This window comes from Agelaius phoeniceus, chromosome 2 (genome assembly GCF_051311805.1).
Source record: "Agelaius phoeniceus isolate bAgePho1 chromosome 2, bAgePho1.hap1, whole genome shotgun sequence".
Lineage (NCBI taxonomy): Eukaryota > Metazoa > Chordata > Aves > Passeriformes > Icteridae > Agelaius > Agelaius phoeniceus.
Genome location: NC_135266.1, coordinates 49,466,619 through 49,488,157, shown reverse-complemented (window position 1 = coordinate 49,488,157; position 21,539 = coordinate 49,466,619).

The following is a 21,539-nucleotide window of genomic DNA, read 5'->3' as shown; positions in this document are numbered from 1 at the left end:
AGACTTTACTGAGATTTTAAATTGGTAAAACACTACAAGACAAGTCTATTAACTGGTATCAAAGGCCTGTGTAGATACTTCTGTGAAACAGAAGGTGGTGGAGAGTGTCAGTGTAAGAACTTAGACTGAAAAGATTACAACTCTACTTCTTACAACAACAATATCCCAGAGGTATACCAGTTTCTTTTATACCAGTTTTTTTTGACACTTCATGGTTTTACAGTTCTGCAGGTCTATGAGGAACATTTACAATGTCTGCTTTACTTCAGAAAAAACATCATCCTGCTTTGCCTCTGACAGTTGTGAAGAGGGACTGCTCAGGAGAAAAGCAAGGATGCATTTCCATGAGCTTCCACACTCAGCTTTCAGAAGTGTACAGGGTGAATGCTGTTCATCATCTGACACATCTCCACAGGGTTTACAATTTGTTTCCTATAACTTATACATGCAATGAAAACTGAAAATAAGTCTATCATCTAACCTATTTTTGCAGTTTAAAATTTATGAGCCATACACTATTCCAAATAGTTTAATAGCAAACTTTAGGGAAGGTGAAATCACAAAGTGTAAGATTAGCATTGCAGCTATAACTTTTAGCAATCTTGCTGCTTATGCAGTCCCCAGGAAGAAAGATGTGCCTGAAAGCCTGCATATGTACAACAGGCCACAAATCAGGTCACTAAATGAGAAATGCCATGGAGCAGGAGGTAACCTTATCTTTTACCTTAAGTACACATGTTCAGACTAGAAGGGATTTACACATCTGTTTGGCATTCATAATCCTGAAGCCAGCTCTGAATATAGGTTCTTAGAGTTTTTATCCTGAAGAAACCGGAGAAATTTTGACTCTTTTATACTGTAGAAGGTAATCCTCATTTGGGAAACAGGATATGAGAATTCCAGGCCTTTTCTATGGGCTTTAAATCCACAATCAATTTAATTTTTTCATAACATGACATGGAACTATCTGTTGCATACTTTGGATAGGGCTTGAGGTGCCTGCGGATTCAAAGTCAGTTGCACTAGTGTCGTAGGACAGAGGGAACCAAACCTTCCTTTAGCCTTATCCATATTGCCAGATGAAGCCAACTAGATCTAAACTGACCTTGGGAGTTTGTTTCAACAAGGTCTAAGTGGTCACTCTGACAGAGATGCCTGAATGAAAGCAAGATGACATTCAGTTATTTGAGAGCATAGAAAGTATTTTAAAACTATTGAGATCACTCCTGCCATTTCCTCCTTCTGCTTGGACCTTTTCTCACTTTGTTTTCACATCCTTCCACCACAGATTAAAGAGCACCTCTTCAGCACCTCAGAGTTTAACAACAGGACAAACTGGAATTGCAAGTAGCCAAGCATCCAGTCCCTTAGCCCTTTTACTCAGGACCATGGTTACATACACTATTGCTCTCCTACATTCTTTCACATTTATTTCCTTTTCCCAATGCTTGCAACTCCTTGTAAATATTGCTGTAGCTTTAAACACGTCTTATTTTTTCACAGAGGAACACACTTCCTGAGAAGATGTAGTGAGAATAAAAACTTTTTGTGTGAACTATCGAACAGCAATTTTTGATACAGAGAATGAAGATATATTTTACACATGTACATGCACTGGATTTGTGATGCAGAAAGCCTTCATACCTGTCCAATAATCTAAATCTTAAGTCTGGTGTTCCCAAGGATAATAGTGCCTCAGTAGTCATAGGGACAATATCCAGAGTGTTATCTCTTCAAAAAGATTCATCCTTACTGGATGGATCTACTTCATCCTTCATCTGGATCTACTTAAGCAACATAAGATCACCAGCAAAACTGAACACAGAAAAAAATGTAATTTTTGAAACTGTATTAAGGTGTTATCACTAGTTTCACAGACTCTATAAAGCTGATCATATTTTACTTGGTTCTACAATCAGAATTTATAGCAACAAAAACTTTAGTAATTCCCTGTCACTGAGGGAAGCCAGGGGGATGTGATATATTTTTCCTAAATTTAAGAAGCAAAAGGTTTAATCCAAATTGAAAAACAGCATCCAAAGTGTTGGGCAAAGCTGAAAACTGACAAATTTTTTTGTGTGTATGTTAACTATAGTAGCACAGATGTTAAGGAGTTTGTCACAGAGATGCCATGCCATGATACATGATTACATTTTGACAAAGTAAAAAACAAAAAAGGTAGCTTCAAGCAACATGAAGATTGAACTGGCAACCACCCATTAATTCCATTTTCTGAACAAGCACAACTCTTCTGAACTCTTTTTTTAGCCATGGCTCAACATCAGCCACTATTACAGTTTGTGCTTTCAGTAAGCACTGGGTTAGTGCAAAACTCAGCCTTTGTAATGTAAGTGTGAAACCCAGTCCACCTTCCCAAGTCATGTTTGATCTCACATTTCTCACTTTTTATCAATCTCAGTTGACAGTTTTGAGACATGCCAGGAAAGAGATTTAGTCAAGTGCCCTGGGCCATGCTCAGACTTACCTGTGGTAGCTCTCCGTGGCTCCCGTTCAACCAGTGGTCACAGGTTTCCTTACCAAACCTCAACAAGGAGGAGATGCCACACCATATGGTCACCACCACATTCAGGACCTCAGAAATACTCTCTGATCTGGAAAATGTGGGCAGAGATATACAATTTAAATTAAGACTCCCATGCTGAATATACACATCTGCTCCCATTTGAAGCAAAACAGATTCTTCCTTCTACTCTCAACTCGTAGTTCCAGGAGGGAATAAGTTTTATAGGGGGGGTCCTGTATAATATCTGGTAATCCTGTGGAGTTTTCTGCGTATCTTATAATATTTCTGAAAGCACTAAAGACTTTTGTTTTAAAAACATTCGTAAATTTCTGACTGGTGTGTAAAATTACACAAGAAGAATACCAGACATATTGTATAGTCCCTCCACAGCCCATTGTGCATCTTTATCCAGAATTTAAGTTGTATTTAGGTGTTTACATGGGAGGATGGGGTACCAGAATAATTTTTCTAAACTGCTAAGCAGCTTCTGTACCTATTTTCCATTGAGATCAAGAGAACCTGGGCACCTAACACTTTAAGTAGTTTTAAATATTTTATCGGCATCTCTCAATAATTTATATTTTTGGAAATCCTACCTCTTACAGTAAAAATGTACTGGTATTAACAGCTTAAGCCTATTCACATTTTCCAGTAAAAGACAAACTAATAGCAGAAATCATTCAGGTTTCTCCTTTTACACAGTAGTTTTGTGTCCTTACATTCTTTACTCCATCCCCCAAAAGCCTCAATGAAAACCCATTTAGTTTTATAGGATTGAACTGCCTGTACGAATTTCAATGATGAGTGGAAACAAATCCAGTTGTGTGAGTTTTTTAAAAGACCGCTCAGCCATTAATGCTGTTATTCCTGGGGGTTGTTGCATCATCCTTAGTATGCCTGTCTTTCCTGTGAGCATTAATTATTGTATTAGCAATTGCCCCTCTTTCAGACTTTTAGGAAAGAGTTTCATTTCCTCTGAAGACATGATTACATTACTGACATTTCCTTTGTATATTTTTTTTGATATTTCAATTCAATGCAAATAGAAATTTGCTATAAAGAAGACAGTGGGATAATACTGAAAAAAAATATCATCCCATGAAGCAAGGAATCAAATTCTAGTAAAGATTTCCAAATAAGTTCTAGAAATGTTCAGGCTACTAATGCTGCCATTGTCACAGAAGTGCTGTGTTGTTTTCTCTTGATTGCTTCAAACCACAGACATGGCCCTTGCAGAGAAATTTACCAGATTCATAGCAGAATTGCAATCGGAGAATATTCTAATAATTCCAAATCCTGATTCCTACGAATGGAAAACCAGAGATGCTACATGACATCCACTACATCCTCATTCTACATGTAGTTTGTCTTGAATAAGAAGCTCAGAGTAAAATTTACAGGATTCTCCAGTAATACTGCCACCCAAAAGTGAAGCGATCCCTCTTTAGGAGATTTTTAAAATCCTATCTCTGATTCATATAAGAGACATTTTCCTAATGCTAACATGTCAGATATTTCACAGAAAGGCACATTTTTCTTCACTAGTTTAATCTCCGGCACTTTCAAAGTCTGCAGAGGCTTAGTGCCTAACTCTAGATATTTGTTAATGTGATTTTTCTGACCTGAACATTTTTCTAGAATTTCATCCCTCCAGCATGGCATGTTATATTTAAGTTAAAAAGACTGTGGGGATACAAAGAAGGAATTATTGTGCTAAAGTCTGAAGTTAAATTCTAACACTTGAAAAGGACAAGTTGAAAAGAAACTCTTAATTCATTAAGATGTTAATTCTGACAGCTAAAATATATTACTTGTAAAGAATGAAAGGAAAAGAGAAGAGTCTTCTTTACCTCTAAAACGCTTTCTTCTTTGTCTGTAGCAGGTGCCCCAAGACACATTATACTGCCTGCATTAATTTGTCTTTAATATCAGATGTGCCTTATTGATTTCTTCTGTGTATGTTTTCATTTTGAATAATTCAGAGGCACAATTTTTTTCCATTATGGTCAATAGCCAGAGAAAATTCTGAAAATAATCAATTGAGCCCTGCCTGACGATTACTAGTGTTGATATCCCCCGAAGTGGGGGAGTCGGAAAGGCCAAGGATAATATGACACAACAGTCAATCAGTGCAATCAGTGGAAGTATCAACACTGGCTGCATGATGAGAGCCAGATCCATGTCAAGGATCTATAACGGCTCCTAAAAGTTCAGATGCTTGACTTCTTGTCATATGCTGCAACAGATGGACTATGTAAGATTAGATTCAAATGAGCCTCTCTCCCTCTTTTTCAAAGTGATAGGATCATAAAACATCTGAATGGTATGATTTGCATAATACTTAATATCTTAATTTTAATTTTAATTTTTTTTGTGTTTTTAAGCTTTCCTAATAACAAGCACCTTCAAAGAAATGAGCAGAATGAACACTTTGCTAAAAAACACTCAAAAAACCAGACAGAAATATTATGTTGGTTTCGACCTGATGCTGATGGATAACGCCTTTAGCTAGAGATCACGTATGACCACTTTAGTAATTCCCACCACATCCACCCACATAATCAGGCCACATCACATTCAATTTATAGTAGAAAAAATATATTTTTTTCAGTGTAGAAATCTAATGAAGTTGCCAGTAGTAGCTGACAAATAGTGGTCTTAATCAGTGCAGCTATGGACTTGAGGGCTGTTGCAACTTCAGCCCAAGTCAGGGCAAGAGTCGGATTTAAATAAGCATGCAGCTGTGTACACACATAGAAGATAGATAGATAGATAGATAGATAGATAGACAGACAGACAGATAGATTGATGGATACATGCATACATACATACATACATACATACATACATACATAATTGTGTGTGTATATATATCTCTACTGAGGGGTATATATCCAGAGAGTCTCCTAAGCACAGCTATTGCCATGCAGACCAGTGAGCAGTGACTGAGCAGCTCACCATGTCTATTACCCAAATTCATAAAATGGCAATATATGGAATTAAATGCCAAATAGCTTATAACTAAATTGTTTAATGACAATCCAATGTGTACAAAGTAAAGGAGTAAATTGGCAGCACTAGCTCAGTTTCCCATGGATAACTTATTTATAAATCTCTCTGTGATTTATTATTAATCTCCTTATGCAATAATCACTTATGCATATAAACATGGCTGAGCTTAAAAATTGTATTCTGATTCATGTTTCTTTACAAAGGAAATATTTTGACTATGGAACTTAAATCATCACTATTTTAAAGGTTTTGAAGACATTAAAATCAAAAATTATGGAAAATACAATTTTTGATACTTCCAGGTTTAATTTTTTGCTTTTCATCACAATATTTTTGAATAAATTAGATGAGACTCTTAACTCTCCATTAAATATATTACAGCTAATCTGATGGAAATTTTTAAACTAGAAACAGATAATTAGAATTGACATAATTTATTTTTAAATCAGAGACATGGGCCATGATAAAAATAAAAATATTTTTTAAAATTTATCTCAAAAGTAAAGGTACTTCCTCATAAATATTAATATGCTTTCTATGTTACAAACATATGTGATATGCTCCAATTATTTTCTTAAAAGTAGGTCACTATGCATTTTACTCCCGTTTTCCTTATTCCCATGACCACAAAACACGTTATGATTCTTGTTCCACAGTCATGGAAGACACAAACATAAAAGAAGCTGATGTCTAGAACCAGAGCAGCAGACACAGTTGGGATGGAGCTTTTATATGGTAAAAGATCCACCCCATTGCAGCAGTACATGAAGAAATAACTGTATGCTGCAATTGATTAACTCAGGAACGAAGCTGAGGTACTTAATCAGTTGCAAAAGCCACTTATTAGGAGTCTATTCTAAAGGAACAGGAATTTTTTAGTATTATTCTATGAGCTGAAATATGAAACAGAAGGAAGTAAAAAAAGATACTGCTAATCTTTTCTGTAGGAAAAGAAGCTGAGTGCCCTTTATCATCCTTTCCAGCGAGAGGGAAGATTATGTGGTTCAGAAAATGTAGTGTATAAAAGTAACTAAAACCAGAACAGACCCTGGTTTTAGTGCTTGCTTTGGCATATCACAGTTTGTATTCAGACTTCCATCCAGGCTGCCATGAGAATTTCAAGGGAGAAGCTCCTGCTCACAGCCCCAAACCAGACCCAGGCATTGACAGAGAAGAACAGGTCAGCAGAGTCTGAGTCCACAGCCATGGCTGACAGGGATAACCAGAATCACTCCTCAAGTCTGAGCCTGGGCCTTCTTGGGTTGGTAAGGATAAACCAAGCCAGTGAGAATAAAAACCTGCCTTGGGCAGACCTGGGAACTGGAAAGCAAAGGAAATAAATTCAAAGAGGTTGAACATTAAATATATTTTCAAGATATATTTCTTGTCAGGACAAAATACATGCTCTCAGACTCTAAGGCCATGCTTTCTCTTATTAAAAGTTAGACATTTTGTTTAACCTGTCTCCACAGTGAGTGAAGGATAGCAGGTACTTGCAGAAAGGAATTAATCTCATATATCTAGATACCTTAAAATGGCATGACTTGTCTTCTGATAGCAAAAACTGTCTATTGGTCTCCTGTTATGGCATCATCTCTGTGTGGTTTTGTTTTATTATCCATAGAAGTAGGCACATGCCCAAGACCTGTATAGTTCTCATTTCTTCTTTTCTACTGAAATCTTTTATTGCACTCAACAATATTTATCTCCCTGCCTGAAATAATGTGGCTGGGTGAGAGAATACTTCAAGCCTTTCTGGAAGACCACCAAGTGCACTCTTTTCAAGCTGCTCTTCCCTTTTCTCTCTACAGGATTCATGTTCAGCTGCTGGTTTAGATCTGCAGCAGATCCTAAATTGCCACCTCCTCCTACCCCACGAAGGTGTTAGAATAGTGGTAAGACAGTCATGCTGTCATGCCTGTGGGACAGCTCAGCCCTTGTGAAGCAAAGGCAGAAGTAAAGCAAACAAAGATCTTCTGAACCACAAATTGTGGAAACCATTGGAGCACTGGTGTGCAGCTGTCACTGCTTTCATGCCCACAAGGAATACACCAAGAGACACCACTGTTTGATTTAAAAATTTTCCTTGCAGAATCCTTTAAGACGCAAAATTCTTCTTCTTCTGACCCCAATCACATCTAGATGTTTTATGAGTCATTTGGCAGACATATCGACAGCCTTTGGAGCCTCTTTTTTTTTTTTTTTTTTTTCACTAAACAGATTTTTGTCAATACAAAGCAGAGCAATGTTTGTTAAAGACTTAGTTTATATTGTCACCACTCATTTTTTCACAACCCAGATATTATAAAAAGTACCAACACTTGGTTTTTCACATAGCAACATTTATTTCAGAGAGAAGGGAAAAAAATGGAATTTTTTGGCTCTGTGCCTTTGTCAGAAAAGGGCAACCCAAGGGAGTCATTAACTGTGGGGTAATCTCTTTGCTCATGGATGTAATATTAATGTAGTTTCTATAGGCTACCTATTAAACGAATTGCAGTGAAGAATTTTATCAAACCAAGCTTCTGTGAATAAAATAAATCTTATGTAAAATTCACTAATTAAGTATATTACCACCAATAATTTTGCAATGAGCACATTAGTGGAAGCTGACTTTCAGGATTGATATATTTCATCTAGTAAATGATACTACTACTTTGAATTTGGAGAGCTGGATTTTTTTTCTCTCATGTGAGGCTTATTTCTTGGTAAAATCTTAAATAAAATATATAGAAGTACATTAAGGTAAGCAGCACTAGACTTCCAATTTATATAATTTACTGAAAAGTTGGTAAATTACCAAACTTCTGCTACTACTCAGAGAACTATCAAATTTTTCTTATGTTAATATTCTCTTTTTTTAACACCAAAAGATACTCAGTGAAAAAGTATTTTCACAGACATTTATACTCATCTGAAATAATTTTTAAATTACATTTATTAATAAAGCCTTACAACCATTTTAGTAATATGCTTGATAATCAGATCAAATATGTCTCATTACTTGATCCTACACACTGGTTTTAAAAAATAATAAGGCACTTGAATAGAATTTTTTGTTTATTTTTGTACAGTTGTTTAAAATGGTGTATAAAGGTGCCTATAAAAGGAATACATGCACAAGCATGATGCTGGTTCACAGGATCGCAGAATCACTCAAATACTTGTGCTTGTGTTTCTTTGAACAAGAGATTACAGAAGGCATGGGCTGAAGCTTTGTTAGAGGATGACTTTAACAGTTTTACATGTAAAGTCCATTCTTAAGATCTTGTAGGATATGTAACTTTGACATATGTTGCCTGTTTCCCTTCTTTTCTTCAGTACATGTGCACATTTTTTCCCATTGCTTTGGTCATGACTCCCTTTCTGAACCCTTCTTCTGTCCTATCCATTTGATAGTGTATGACATATAAGGGTAAATACCATATTTGAGCTCAGCAAACTCCATATTGCCTGCTTCATCAGCATCACTTTCACAAGATCTCACATTAAAATTCACTTTTTTGCAATGCACTGAGCCAAATCCCTTGTCCCCATAAAAGTGTGCCTACAATAAACAAAGTGGATTTCTTTCTATGGTGTTTGAAGATGATGTTGTTGTAATAAAAAGAACAAGGAAATAATTTATTAAATAATAGTGACTGACCATATGTTGAGTGCCCATTCTATGTGTCTGTTCAAGATGTGTAACAGTGTTTTATGCAACAGTGATTTTATTCAGCTATTTTTCTGATTTGCTCATGAAAGTTCTACATGAGACTGTTCAGATTGATCCAAAGTTAGATTATGTCACATACTTACAACCTTTCATTACATCAAACACTATTTTTTTTCTCTCTTTGTCAATTAAAAATGAGGTTAGAATGACTTGCTGTTGAAGACAGGCACATTTATTTCTAGTTCCCTCATTTTCCCCCAATGTAGTCCTAAATGGCTACACCATTACCATTTCAATTCAAATCAAATACATGCCTTTGAAATAAATCTCCCAATAGCCCTCATGCTTTAGTTCATGTGCAGGTTCATGAGGTCCTCCTGGATTAAGCTAAACTGGAAAACACCCATCAAAAGCCCAGTAAACATGCTGCATGGGACCAAATGAAAGCCACTTTGAAGGAAGGCACGCTGTGGATTTAAGGTCTTCATACCAATTCTGCCCCTCCATAGTCCCTTCTGCTGTGCTCCACTACTTGCCACAGACTTAGCCAAAGTGCCCTTCTTCCAGTCTTCATTAGGCATCCATGAACTCCAAAAAGTAATGGCTCTGCAGCTTCTACAGCTAACATTCCATTAATTTGAGGGTGCATTTTTTCATGTTATTCTAACACGTCTTCATTTTGTTTTCTTGATTTGAAAGGAGAAAAAAAAAGACTGTAGTGTCCTTTCTCTGTGCCTTCTGTTATTTACCTCCCTTCCATCTCTCTTCAGTACTGGTATGATACTTTTTGTTGCTTTCCCATCTCTTCCCTCCCTAATGTATTTCTAGAACCGTGTCTGCTTGCCTTTCATCTCCCTTGCTAGTTGTAAGTCATTTTGCATTTTAGCCTTTCTGAGTTCATCCCTACATGCTTGTGCTATTATTCTCCACGCACAACCTTATTCAGCTGTCCTTGTTTCCTCTTTTAATATATCTCCTTTTTTTTCCATTCTTGGCTCCTTAAAGAGTTCCTGATTCAGCCTCATTGTTTCTTCTAAGCTCTCCTTCACATCAGAATACTTTACTTTATGCCTTTAATACAGTCTCTTTCAATAACTGCCAGGTCTCCTGAATTCCTTTATCCTTTATATTATCTTCCCAAGGGACCCTACTTACCAGTTTCCTCAGCTGTTGAAGAGTGCTTTTCTGAAGTCCATTATGCCTACTCTGCTGTTCTCCCTCCTTCCTGTTCTCAGCATGATGAGCCTGTGATCCCTTTCACCCAAACTTTTATTCCATCATCAGATTTTCAATGAGTCTTCCTGTATTAGTTGGGTTGCTGTCTAAAAGTGTTGCTCTTTCTACAGCCCTATCTACCACACCAAATCCTGGACAGGCAATATAATGAATTGCATAATAAAGAGGATTGTGGAGGTGGAGTATGAGCAGCCCAAGTCAATCCAGTTTATTCAGCATTGGTGGCTCTTCAGCTGCACTATGGTGGTCAGTGCACTTCAGTGAAAATGCACAACATCTCAAAGGAGCTCAAAGCACAACGATCAGAGTTGTGCAAGAAAACAGGGACTGCAGGAGAAGATTGACATAATCAGGTTGTTCAGACTAGAGAAGTCCTGAGAGGGGGTTATGTTGATATTCTCAGTATTTTTAAAAAATGTGAAATGATCTTAAAGGGAACAAACAATCTGTTCTTTGTAGCATTCTGTGGAAAAGGAAAGGGTTTAGGTTGTTACCATAAGTTCAACTCAGTCATCAGTCACTTTCTGGAAACGAGAATAATAAATGGAAGAATAGATAGCCTAGGGGAGAATGGATTTAAGAATGAGCTATGCAATTACCTGTCAGGATAATGTAACCACTGTAATCCACTGGAGTCTCACACCCACAGCCAGATCACTCTCGCAGACACACAAATTTGCAGCAGCATATATGAACCTTGTACATATATGAAGAGTTCACAGAACAAGGACTTAGAGGAAGCACACTATGAACAGAGACAAAAATAGAATGTCTAACATCCTTAGCATATTTTAAACAGCAAGAAAATAATGAGTTCCAATTTTATCTATCAGGCATATTATTTCTTACATTTGCCAGTGTCTTATTGTATTACAAAAATGATGAAAGTCCCCTTGCATGCAAAATTTGTTCCCTTAAAAAAGTTAGTTTTAAAGTCATCTCCTCTGTATAACATCAAGTTTATGAATATTGCAAGGTATTTTCAGAGATGTAGAGTGAGACTATGTGTTCAGGACTGCAGAACAGAAGAAAATGAACCTCTCTGCTAACCACTTTCCTGGTGAGGACCAGATTTCATTGCAGTCCTTGTAATCCTCTTGGTGGACAATATTTCCATCAGCCCCTATACTGCACCTGAGCTGACATCCTGGGACAGACTAGTGCAATCTTAGGGCACATCATCAACACTAGATAGGACAGCTGTCACACGAGGTACAGAGTGGTGACCCTCTCCCAACAGAATGCAAATGTGCTGTTGAGACACCTCTACTGCCTTCCAGCTGGATTTCTAGAGAGTTGCCTCAAGCAGCACTCAAATATGCAAAGTACAGAGGAGAGACAGCTCTTTGACATCATGGTGGCTCTTTCAAAACTGCTGCTAGGACCTTTGCTAATGGTCCTCTTCCACAGAAAGCAAGGCAGGTTCACGAGGCTGAGGGGTCTCAAGCTCCAGGTCTTTTGAGGCCAGGAGAGTCTCCTGGAGTGCATGCCACAGCCCATGTAAGTGGAGTGCATTAGCTGCATTCCCCAGGAGCTGCAGGAGGCAGAGTGCATGCCTGAGGCACAGCCCCTCCTGGAGCTGCTGGTGAGGTGATGTGCCTCTGCATTATCCCTGATGTGCTGCCGTGCCTTCAAGGCACAATTGAGTCCTTAGTGTTTTGTCCAAGCTATTGCTTCAGAGCTTGGATTTATGATATGAACAGAGATAGCGTAGCTCTTAACCAAAGTTAATCATCAAATATTTATATACACTAAATACTACAGTTTCTCACAGCCACGGATAAAAATACAGCTTTTTAGAAATGCTACCATTTAATGTATAGGGGTTTGATAAATTCCCCAAATCTTCAGACCTTATCTCAAAAATACCCTCCTCTCATTCTTCTTATGTTATAAAAGTTATCCATAGTTGCACCTCTGGACCTGGATGCTCAGTGCATCTCATGCCTTTCCTTTTCTCTCCATGATAGGGACACCATGTCAGTCAGCCTTTCTTCCACAAAAAAAGTGATAGGACAAGAGGGAAGGATCTTAAGTTGCATCAGGGACATTTAGTTTGGATATTAGGAAAAATTATTCACTAAAAAGAACATCAAGCAATGGCTGACCAGTCAAGGGAATCACTGTCCAGAAAGTGTTCAAAGACACACAAATGTGGTGCTTAGGGGCACAGCTTAGTGGTGGACCTGACAGTGTCATGTTAATGGTTGGACTTGATGATCTTAGAGGTCTTTTCTAAACTAAATCATTCCATGATTCTATGGTGGAAAGCATTTCCCACACAGTGAGTACTTTTCAGTTGCTCATACAGTATGGAAGTTTTTGTCCATTTATTTAAAATCTGTGTGACTTTTTGGCCCATTTTCTTTTAAATGGGTCATCTAAAGGGCTGATTTAATGCATTCATAACTCAGGAGTTGTGAATTCCAGAAGAGCTGGTTGGATCTTGCTAAGATAAATTTGCCTCTGCCTAACACAAAAGAGGGGGAATGGTAGTATAGGACCATGGCCTTTGTGATGTAGATTTTACCCAATTATGGATATTTTTAGTCTGGCACTCACCTAATTTATGTGATAAGGTCATGGCTTCTCCAGAAATTTGCCTTATTTATCAGCTACCTCCAAAAAGGGGGATAAGTTCCCAGTCACCCCTTGCTGGTTTTGTCTTCTCCCCAGCAACATGGTCCTTCTGTCTCCTTCTTTCTAACCTGGCACTCATCAGACTGACTCAGTTTGGTGACCTACCAGAAGATAAACACTTGTTGCTGTCATTGCTGTGTTATGACAGAATAGCTTTCAAAGGACTGATGAGATTGGTTGGATCACTGAGGGCCCACTGAGCATTTACAGTGGTGTAAGATGAGCAGCAGCATTGCCCAGGTAGGAGCAGAAAGAAGAACAGGACTTAACTACAGCAGGGAGCTTAGGCCACGACAAATTCCAACATCCCACTGAAACAGTCTAAGCAGTAGAAACTCAAGTGAAAAATACTTCCAACAATTGAAAATCCAAAAATAGAGCTGAACCTGACAGGAAATTTTGAATTTAGTACTCTGTACCTTTTTAATAAATAATAGCCTTGTTATTGACTGCTTATGTTTACAGTATAGAGACCAACACATAATACTTGATAGCCCTATGACATGAAACACTGTGATCACAGGAATGCAATCCTGAACTGAACTAATTAGCCCTGCAGAGGAGGAAGATTTCTTGTTTAAAGTGCCATAGTGCTGTAATGTGGGTATATTGTTTTCAGAACCAAAGCTTGTATTTGTTCTGCATGGTACGGCCTCACTCAGCAGTAACAGCTGCAATTAGTGGCAGTCAGATAAATCTGATTGCCTAATGCAGATATAGCTCAAGAAATTTCAAGGTTTATTTGGGGGTTTCTGATATTAGACAGTATCAATTGACATAATGCTGTTTCAGGAAAAATAGTGGTCTGTCAGTCTTCAAAAAAGAGAAATTCTTTGTAATGTGTCTAACATTCATGTTGGGTATGTTGCAAGAATGGAAAAGGCAATTTTTCAAGCATGATCTTATTTAATATTGTCTATACTTCATGGTCACAAAATGGTGCAGAGTATAACCCTAAAACTACACACCAAACAGATGAGACATTCAGATGAGATACCTTTATCTGAAATACCTTTAGGTTGGGAGGGCATCTGCAGTCATCACACACTCACTGTTCAGGGTAAAATACCTAGAGCAGTACCTTACATTCTGCGAGAAACCAGCTACAAAATTTTAAAGTATTTTTTACACTTGTCAATACACATTTTCTCTTACATGTTTGAAGTAGCTGTGGAATTAAATTATCATCCTCCCATTTCAAACATTGCTATACCATCCTCTAAATTTAGTGCCCAGTGAATGCAGATTGTGATTTTATGTCCAGGCTTAAGGTAAAAAGCTGAATTTACAAAAGCAGGTTCTCCAGTAGGACTAAACACACTGGTGATGGGAAGAAAAAAAAACAAGCAAACAAACAAAAAATTTAAAAAGACTTGAAATTAAGTTGCCTTTTCTCAAGAAAACATGTCTTCCATATCCTATAAATCTCTTCTGCCTTTTGACCACATGAATGTCATGAAAGGAATCCCAAGTGGAATAGAGTTAAAGCCTCCTTTCTTTTCATAGAGCAAAGACTAGTTTGCAACAAATAGACAGCTTTTAGAGAACCACTCTAGAATAAGAATAGCTAGGGGATAGAATAAGGCCAAAGAATAAGAGGCAGCACATCACATCAAGAGCAGCAAGTAGAAAACTGAGGAACCACATAATGAACATACACTTTTTAAAGGGTATGGGAAGGGAGGGTGAAATTTGGTTTCTGTGATCAAGGGTAAAGTGTCTGGACTTTAGAACTAACATCATAATGGAAGTATTATGTCATCTTAACTAGCCCCTCCATCCCAAGAGAGCTGGTCAATGCCCCTACTCTTTTTCGGGGAGCTTCAGATCTGTTTGACAAAATCCTCTCAAATGGGAAGGTTCATGATAGTCGATGTTTAATTTTTTTTTTTTTTGTCTGCAGGCGCTCTTTTCAAATGCCTTTTTTGGGGATTCTTTCTGCATCTGAATTATTTCATAGCTCAGTGCAGAGACTTCTAAATGTCACTGGCATTAACAAGTTGTACAAAGATGATAATCTCAGTTGGGCGCCACAGATTGAGAACGTGCCGGCTTATATGAGTTGAGCAGACTGTCAGGGGTAAGAAATGGAAAGTGCATAAAGCCAAGTGTCATTTCCATAAGAACTCTCATGTCTGAGGCAAAATCTATCAGAAAGGTGTGTCAAGACCAATCCTACAAAATGCAAATCATTCTATAAATGACTTTCTTAAAATCCAAAGTGAAGCAAAATAGAACTGGAAAGCTTTTGAGGGGGAAGGATAACCTTTTCAGACAAATAACCATTAACAAAATCTGTATAAAAATTGTGGAGTTCACTGGAGAACTAAACCAGGCAGAGAAGCTGACATAGAAAATGTTATTTACTCAGAAGCTGCCTGAGAGATCATATGTTTTCAGAGAATAGAAAAAAATTCTATAGCTATTAGAAAGGGAAACTGGAAGTGGTATTCTTATAAAGGGCAGCTTTGAGCAGTGACCTGAAGCATATTCAGATTAAACACACAATTCTGTAGCCGTCAGGGACTGGCTTTACTCAAATCTGGGTATGAAGATTTTCAATTGTTTTTGTTAAATACTTCAAGCATTGAAGCTGGTGACAAACTCTTGTTAACAATTCCAAACAACATCTGCAGCAAGAATAACTGTATTTTCAAATTTTATCACTAGCATTCAAAGTGGATGAGCACACCTGTGAATTTCAGCAAGTTTTTTTCCTTTTATTTTTCCTTATTTTCCTTTTTTCTTTCCAATGGTCAATTTATTCAGAAAAGCATGGCAAAGTCAGTGTTAGTGAATGAAGTTTAAAACAGTATTGACAATGTAGAGCAAATGCCTGATTTTGCAGGGTTACATAGGAACAGAAATCTGCTTTGGTGGTCTGTATTTCAGCTTCACTATTGAAAAACTTAAACTGTGAGAAGCAGAGACACTATGGACAAAAGACAGTCAAGTGTCCTCAAAAGTGTGCATACTGTGATCTCTTTAATGGAGAATACTGATATTTAAATCTAGTCACCAGGACACATGAACAAGAAAAAATTATAGAGGGAGTAGGAGAGAGGTCCACAAAGGGATTTAAATGACACTGAAGTGTTTTATTACTATTTTATACATTTAAATCCAAAAGCTATTTCTTTAGTATCTCTGTTTAAAAGCCAGTTGATCCCAAATGGCCTTTGCAGCCGTCATGCTCCCAGCTGCTGTCATTCAATGTTGCCCAAAACCACTAAATTCCATCTTTTCCCCATTCCAGAAGCATCTCAGTGCTGTGCAGCATCTGTTTCATACCTCTAAGATATTTAAAAGGTTAGGCTCCCTAAGAAATACCGACAGAATAACGAATGATAGTGAATCTCAGAGAAGTGGTTACCCATGTTGCTCAAGTGAGATTAAGGCCTTCTGTTGCTTAAAAGAACTTGAATCCACAGCTTCAGGGAGGATACCACAATCCTACTACTGAGTAGAATGACCTCTCTTTTCTGTGTCACCTTTCATGCAAAGGTTTCAGCTAGAATGTCATCATCACGTGCTATTTCAGCCTGGGAGAGGAAGCCTAAAAGCCCTTGGGAAGGTAAAATCTTTGCACTGAAACATGCTAAAATATTCTTTCAATTTCTCTTTTTGATTGCCAGTAGAGGATATCACACTGTGAACATCACAGTCATTCACTGCATCCCCTAAAACCTCATCATCATGACTGTAGTGAGATGTAGTTTCTTTCCTGTGTTTAATAATGGCCTGTCCCTTTTTTTTTGCTGTTGTGACAATTTCAGCAGTGCCTGATAAGTTAGCATAACATGAGAATTTGAGAAAAACTTCAGGAGCAGAGAGAAATGAGATATGTGAAAGTTCACCATAGGGATTGTCAAACAGATATGAGTTTGGATACAACAGCCATTGGGAGAATCCTCCCATGTCCTCCTCTAGGACATTTAGCAAGATTCACTACCTAAACCAAGTCTAAGCGCTCATTAGCTGGATGATCAACTGGCCCAGTCCATACCAGTGCAAAATATGACAGCTAAGATTGGCTATTGCTTGTTGCCAAAGTCCTCTGAAGCAGCACTTGTGGCTCTGGAGAAATGTCATGTCAAACTCAGTAGGCTTCTGCAGCTTGTGTAGAAGCTAATCAGTTTTTACTGAACACCCTCTATGCCGTAAACCAACACTGTGCACATGCTGTTTGCTAAAATTGCAGGGTGTTTTTCTATCAAGTTGCCTTTCCATTACATTATGCCCTGTGATTTATATTGCTAGCTCCGCTGGATTGTGAGCATTGCCATGGAGGGGTATCTGAAACATGCAATTCATAACTGCAGTTGTGGATGGATGCTATTGCATCTCCCCTTGTTCGGCTGCTGCATGTACTGTGTCAGTGAAAAGGGGCTCTAAGTATTTTTGAGGGTGCCGTTCATTAAAAAATTTCTTTTGTGACCTACTAGATGATTCTGAGTAGATCAAAATCAAAGTGGAGTCTTGAACATTGTTATACCCATTTCACATGATAATATTATGCTTTTCATAAATAAAACATTTCGGCTTTATCAAAGTAATTATTTGTAATAGGATTATTTGAAGTTACTGAATAAAAAATGTTGCAGGCTTTGTATGGCAGGAAATAATTTGAGATTTCAGCATTTCACGCATTTTAAAGGCAAGTGCATTTTGAAATGTGAAAATTCCTGTGAAATAGAAACTTCATTTTGCAACCAGATCTACTGTTTGACTTTTTTTAGTACTACAGATAGTGGTTGTATTTTAGTGTGAATTCCTGAAGTCTCATTCCAAACGTACATTAACTGGAATTTTCTAGTAAATATTTGTCTCTATTTTTCTACTCTCTTCCTTAAATACCTCTCTCTAGCACTCTGATTAATGTAGTTATTTGACAGATTATATGTTAAAGCAGATATTTTAATTAAAGGGAAGAAGTATCTTGGCAGGTCAAGCCAGCACCATCAAGTGCTCCTGTATACTTAAAAGCAGAGAACCCTAAGTGAAAGTAGCAGAAAAGGATGGTGTTACTTGTATTCACAGCCATTGCTAGTTATTTTGGAACTCTGAGTTCAGCAAGTACCCCAACACAGAAGTCACAAATTCATCTGAATTGTGAATAATTATATAAATACCTGCAAAAGGAGTACTGAGTCCTGATACAGGGGTCTGCAAAGATAACTACCTATCAGCCAGCTGAGAAAGCCTTTTGGTCATGATTATAATCTGACGTGCAGTCTTCCAGAAAATTTATTCTGGATGAGGCAGAGGCTTCTGTAATGTCCTCAGGAGATAAGTCATCATGGAGATGTCCACTTCCACCCCTGCTAGAGCTGGCTTTGCATTCTGGTTATTCTTGCAGCAGATGACAGCATCTTAAAAACTTGTCTGGCCAGGGAATTAAGGGAATAACTTTTTTCTTTCATCAACTTTTTTTATCTCCCTTTCCCCAGTCTTACATTAGATGAACTGATGCACTTTGGTAAAATGCAAATATCATAGGAGTGTGTGATCAGATAAATGAGATTTTTCATTTCAGTTGGTGAAATATTGTGTCTTGCTGATCTTTACTTTAGATGTCTATTTTATTCTGGGTAGCAAAACAGAGTTCTTCACAAATGAAACAAGAAAATATTTCACCAGGTTTCCCTCCAAATAATGGGTTCAAACTTTTTTTCAGTTTTTCACAAATAATTTTTTGTTTGAATTATATGTAGCAAGATCAGTTATTAAATTAATGATACATAATACTCATGCTGTGCAGGCCAAAAAAAATTTAATTTTTCCTTCCAAAAGTTTCTCACCTGTAAGAAAGAATTAGGATTCCCATTAATTGTAGAGGTTGGGGGTTTTTGTTTCACTGTAGTTCTGCATTGGAAAGGAGCAAAATCAATTTTATGATGTAATTGCATTTAGAGGGAGAAAGAGAACAAAAGAGTCAGGTTACTAATATACAGGAATTATATGTATGTGTATTCCTTCTTACCATAATACTGACGTTCTATTTATTTGTATTAATCAATGCATAGGAAGCCTACCAAGGATCATTAAAGCAATACATAGTAAAGACAAACCAATAGGAGGATTTTTTTAAAATCAAGTATCAAATGAAATACTTAGCTAAAGAGCACAGAAATAACCATCCTACTTAGAAAAAAATCAATTTCCAGTTAGTCAGAGGAGAATGGGAAAAAGAAGGAGAGGGTGACAAAAAAATCCAGTGAGCAAGCAAAGATAGGTTCCTTCAAAATAACTGTATTCCCCAAAACATGGAGATAGTTGCAGAAATACACCATCACTTCAATATTTTTCAAGGTATGACATGTGGGAAAAGAAAGGAAATAAACAAAATATTTTGTGCTCTTTTCCCTCCTAATTTGAGTGCTTTCTTGAAATAAATGTTTCTATTCTAAATTAAAAGTAATCTCAAAGCAGCCATAAAAATAATGCACTAAAATCCAAAAGACCATCAAAAATATGTTCCTCCTAAAAGTGTTTCTTCCAAAAGTATTTATTTACTGCCTAAATGCATCCATGTTAATTTTAAAGGTTTCATGTAATTTCCTCTTGTTTTTTTTCCTACACCAAACAAACAAATAAATATATGGGTCCCATAGTGTTCTATAACTAAAACACAATTCAACCCTGTAGCAGCAGAATAGGTGAGAGTGCCTCTGACCATCCAGGACACTTGAGAGCTAACAACTCCCTTGGATCATTTTGGATCACTCCAACATCTCCTTCAAAAAGCAGTTTGCTCCAGAGGATCTCAGCAGTGAATGTGTGAGGTTAACAAATCTGGATATCTGAATTTTGTACTGGAACTGGTTGATGAGAGTGATGAAGTACCTGCATGTATTTTAGATGTGCATTTTAAGTGATATTTCTGAATCCGTACCTGGAAAAATACAACGTGTGAGAGGTTCCCCTTGGCCAGCCTGAGATGTCTTACATGTTGATGTTTACATATAAATTATTTCTCTAGATACTTAGGCAGTGAGGAGCACTACACATTTGTAGATCTCAATTCACATGGATGTATTTGGACATCTACTTTCAGAAGGGAAACATCACTCTCCAGAAGCATATTTTTGTTGTTGTTTGTTGCCCGTAAAAGGAAGCAATTACCTCTGATTGAAGCTTGCAGTGCTAATCCCAGCCAAACTCAGTACACATAAAAATGCTTCCATTTCCTTCGGTCACCATCACTTCCAAAATATTTTAACAGGAATGAGCTGCCTTTGACCCAACCTCCACAAAAAGAATACATTTTGTCTGTTATGTTCCTACATTCTTGGTATAAACTGCTAGGTATTTTCTTATAGGTATAAACCCACTAGAAGAAATGAAAGCAATGCTGTGTCTTCCACTTAAGAACTTGTAATTAAAACATAGTTTTACTCTCTGTTTCTTTAAACATGTCACATTGACACATCCATGTCAGGACGAGAGCCACTCTGACATGGAATGCGGTGGATGTGGACTCCATACCAGCTGTGCCAGGAGGATGGAGAGAACTAAGTGAAACTGCTGCTCACAGTGAGATGATCTGCTACAGAACTAAACTTGCACTTGGTTTTGTTGTGGTTGATAACAAAAGAAAAGCAGGGAGAGAGCTCTGGAGGCTCCTAGCACACAATAAAAAAAAAAGTAGCAGACAGATGTGCTGAATCTTAAAGTCCAGTGCAAATGCATTTAGGTCAGGAAAAGTATAAAGAAAAAGGAAGAAAAAAAATCCTAAAGATGAAAATCAGCAGGTTTATAATTTCTTGAGACTATGAAAAACAGCAGTAGTCTCTAAAATTTCCCTCTTGCCCATTTCTTCTTACGGTATCTAGATGTCCAATGCAAATAACCATCTAAGTGTGCACACAAATAACTATTTTGAAAAGACATCTCTTTTTATTCAACCTTGAATTTTTTTTCTTCTTTTCAACCAAAACTAGAATAAAGACAGGATATTATGCAAAACTGGACAGTACACTAATTAATATTTCCCAGATTCTAGTGTCTGGCTGCTTTTAAATCACTTATAGTTGCATTTTTTCTGTGAACTACAGGATTTTGTTTTCACTCTCAAAATTAAGAGCTTCATTAATGTAGGCTGCAATTCTTTTCACACCATAGAAACTAAGTAATTTGCTGTTAATTTCAGTAGTTATTTTCATTAATTTTGAGTAGTACTTGGCAGGGTGAACTCTGAAAGGATTCTGAGTTGGTGGAGGGGATGGTGATGGCATTTCAGCAAATCTTTTCTCAAAATTGGTGACTTTAAAGGGATCTAGAAGAGGTGATTAGCTGGCATGGCCAGCCACGTAATGGCCATGTAATCTTCATTTTATTAGAAATGGCATGTAAAACTATAGTTATCGATGCCTCCTCCCTTTTATTCTTCCATAAAAACTGTTTGGAATTTTTCAGCATTTCAGGAGTGTTGCCAGAGCATCAGGAGCTCTGACTAAGCTATAGTGA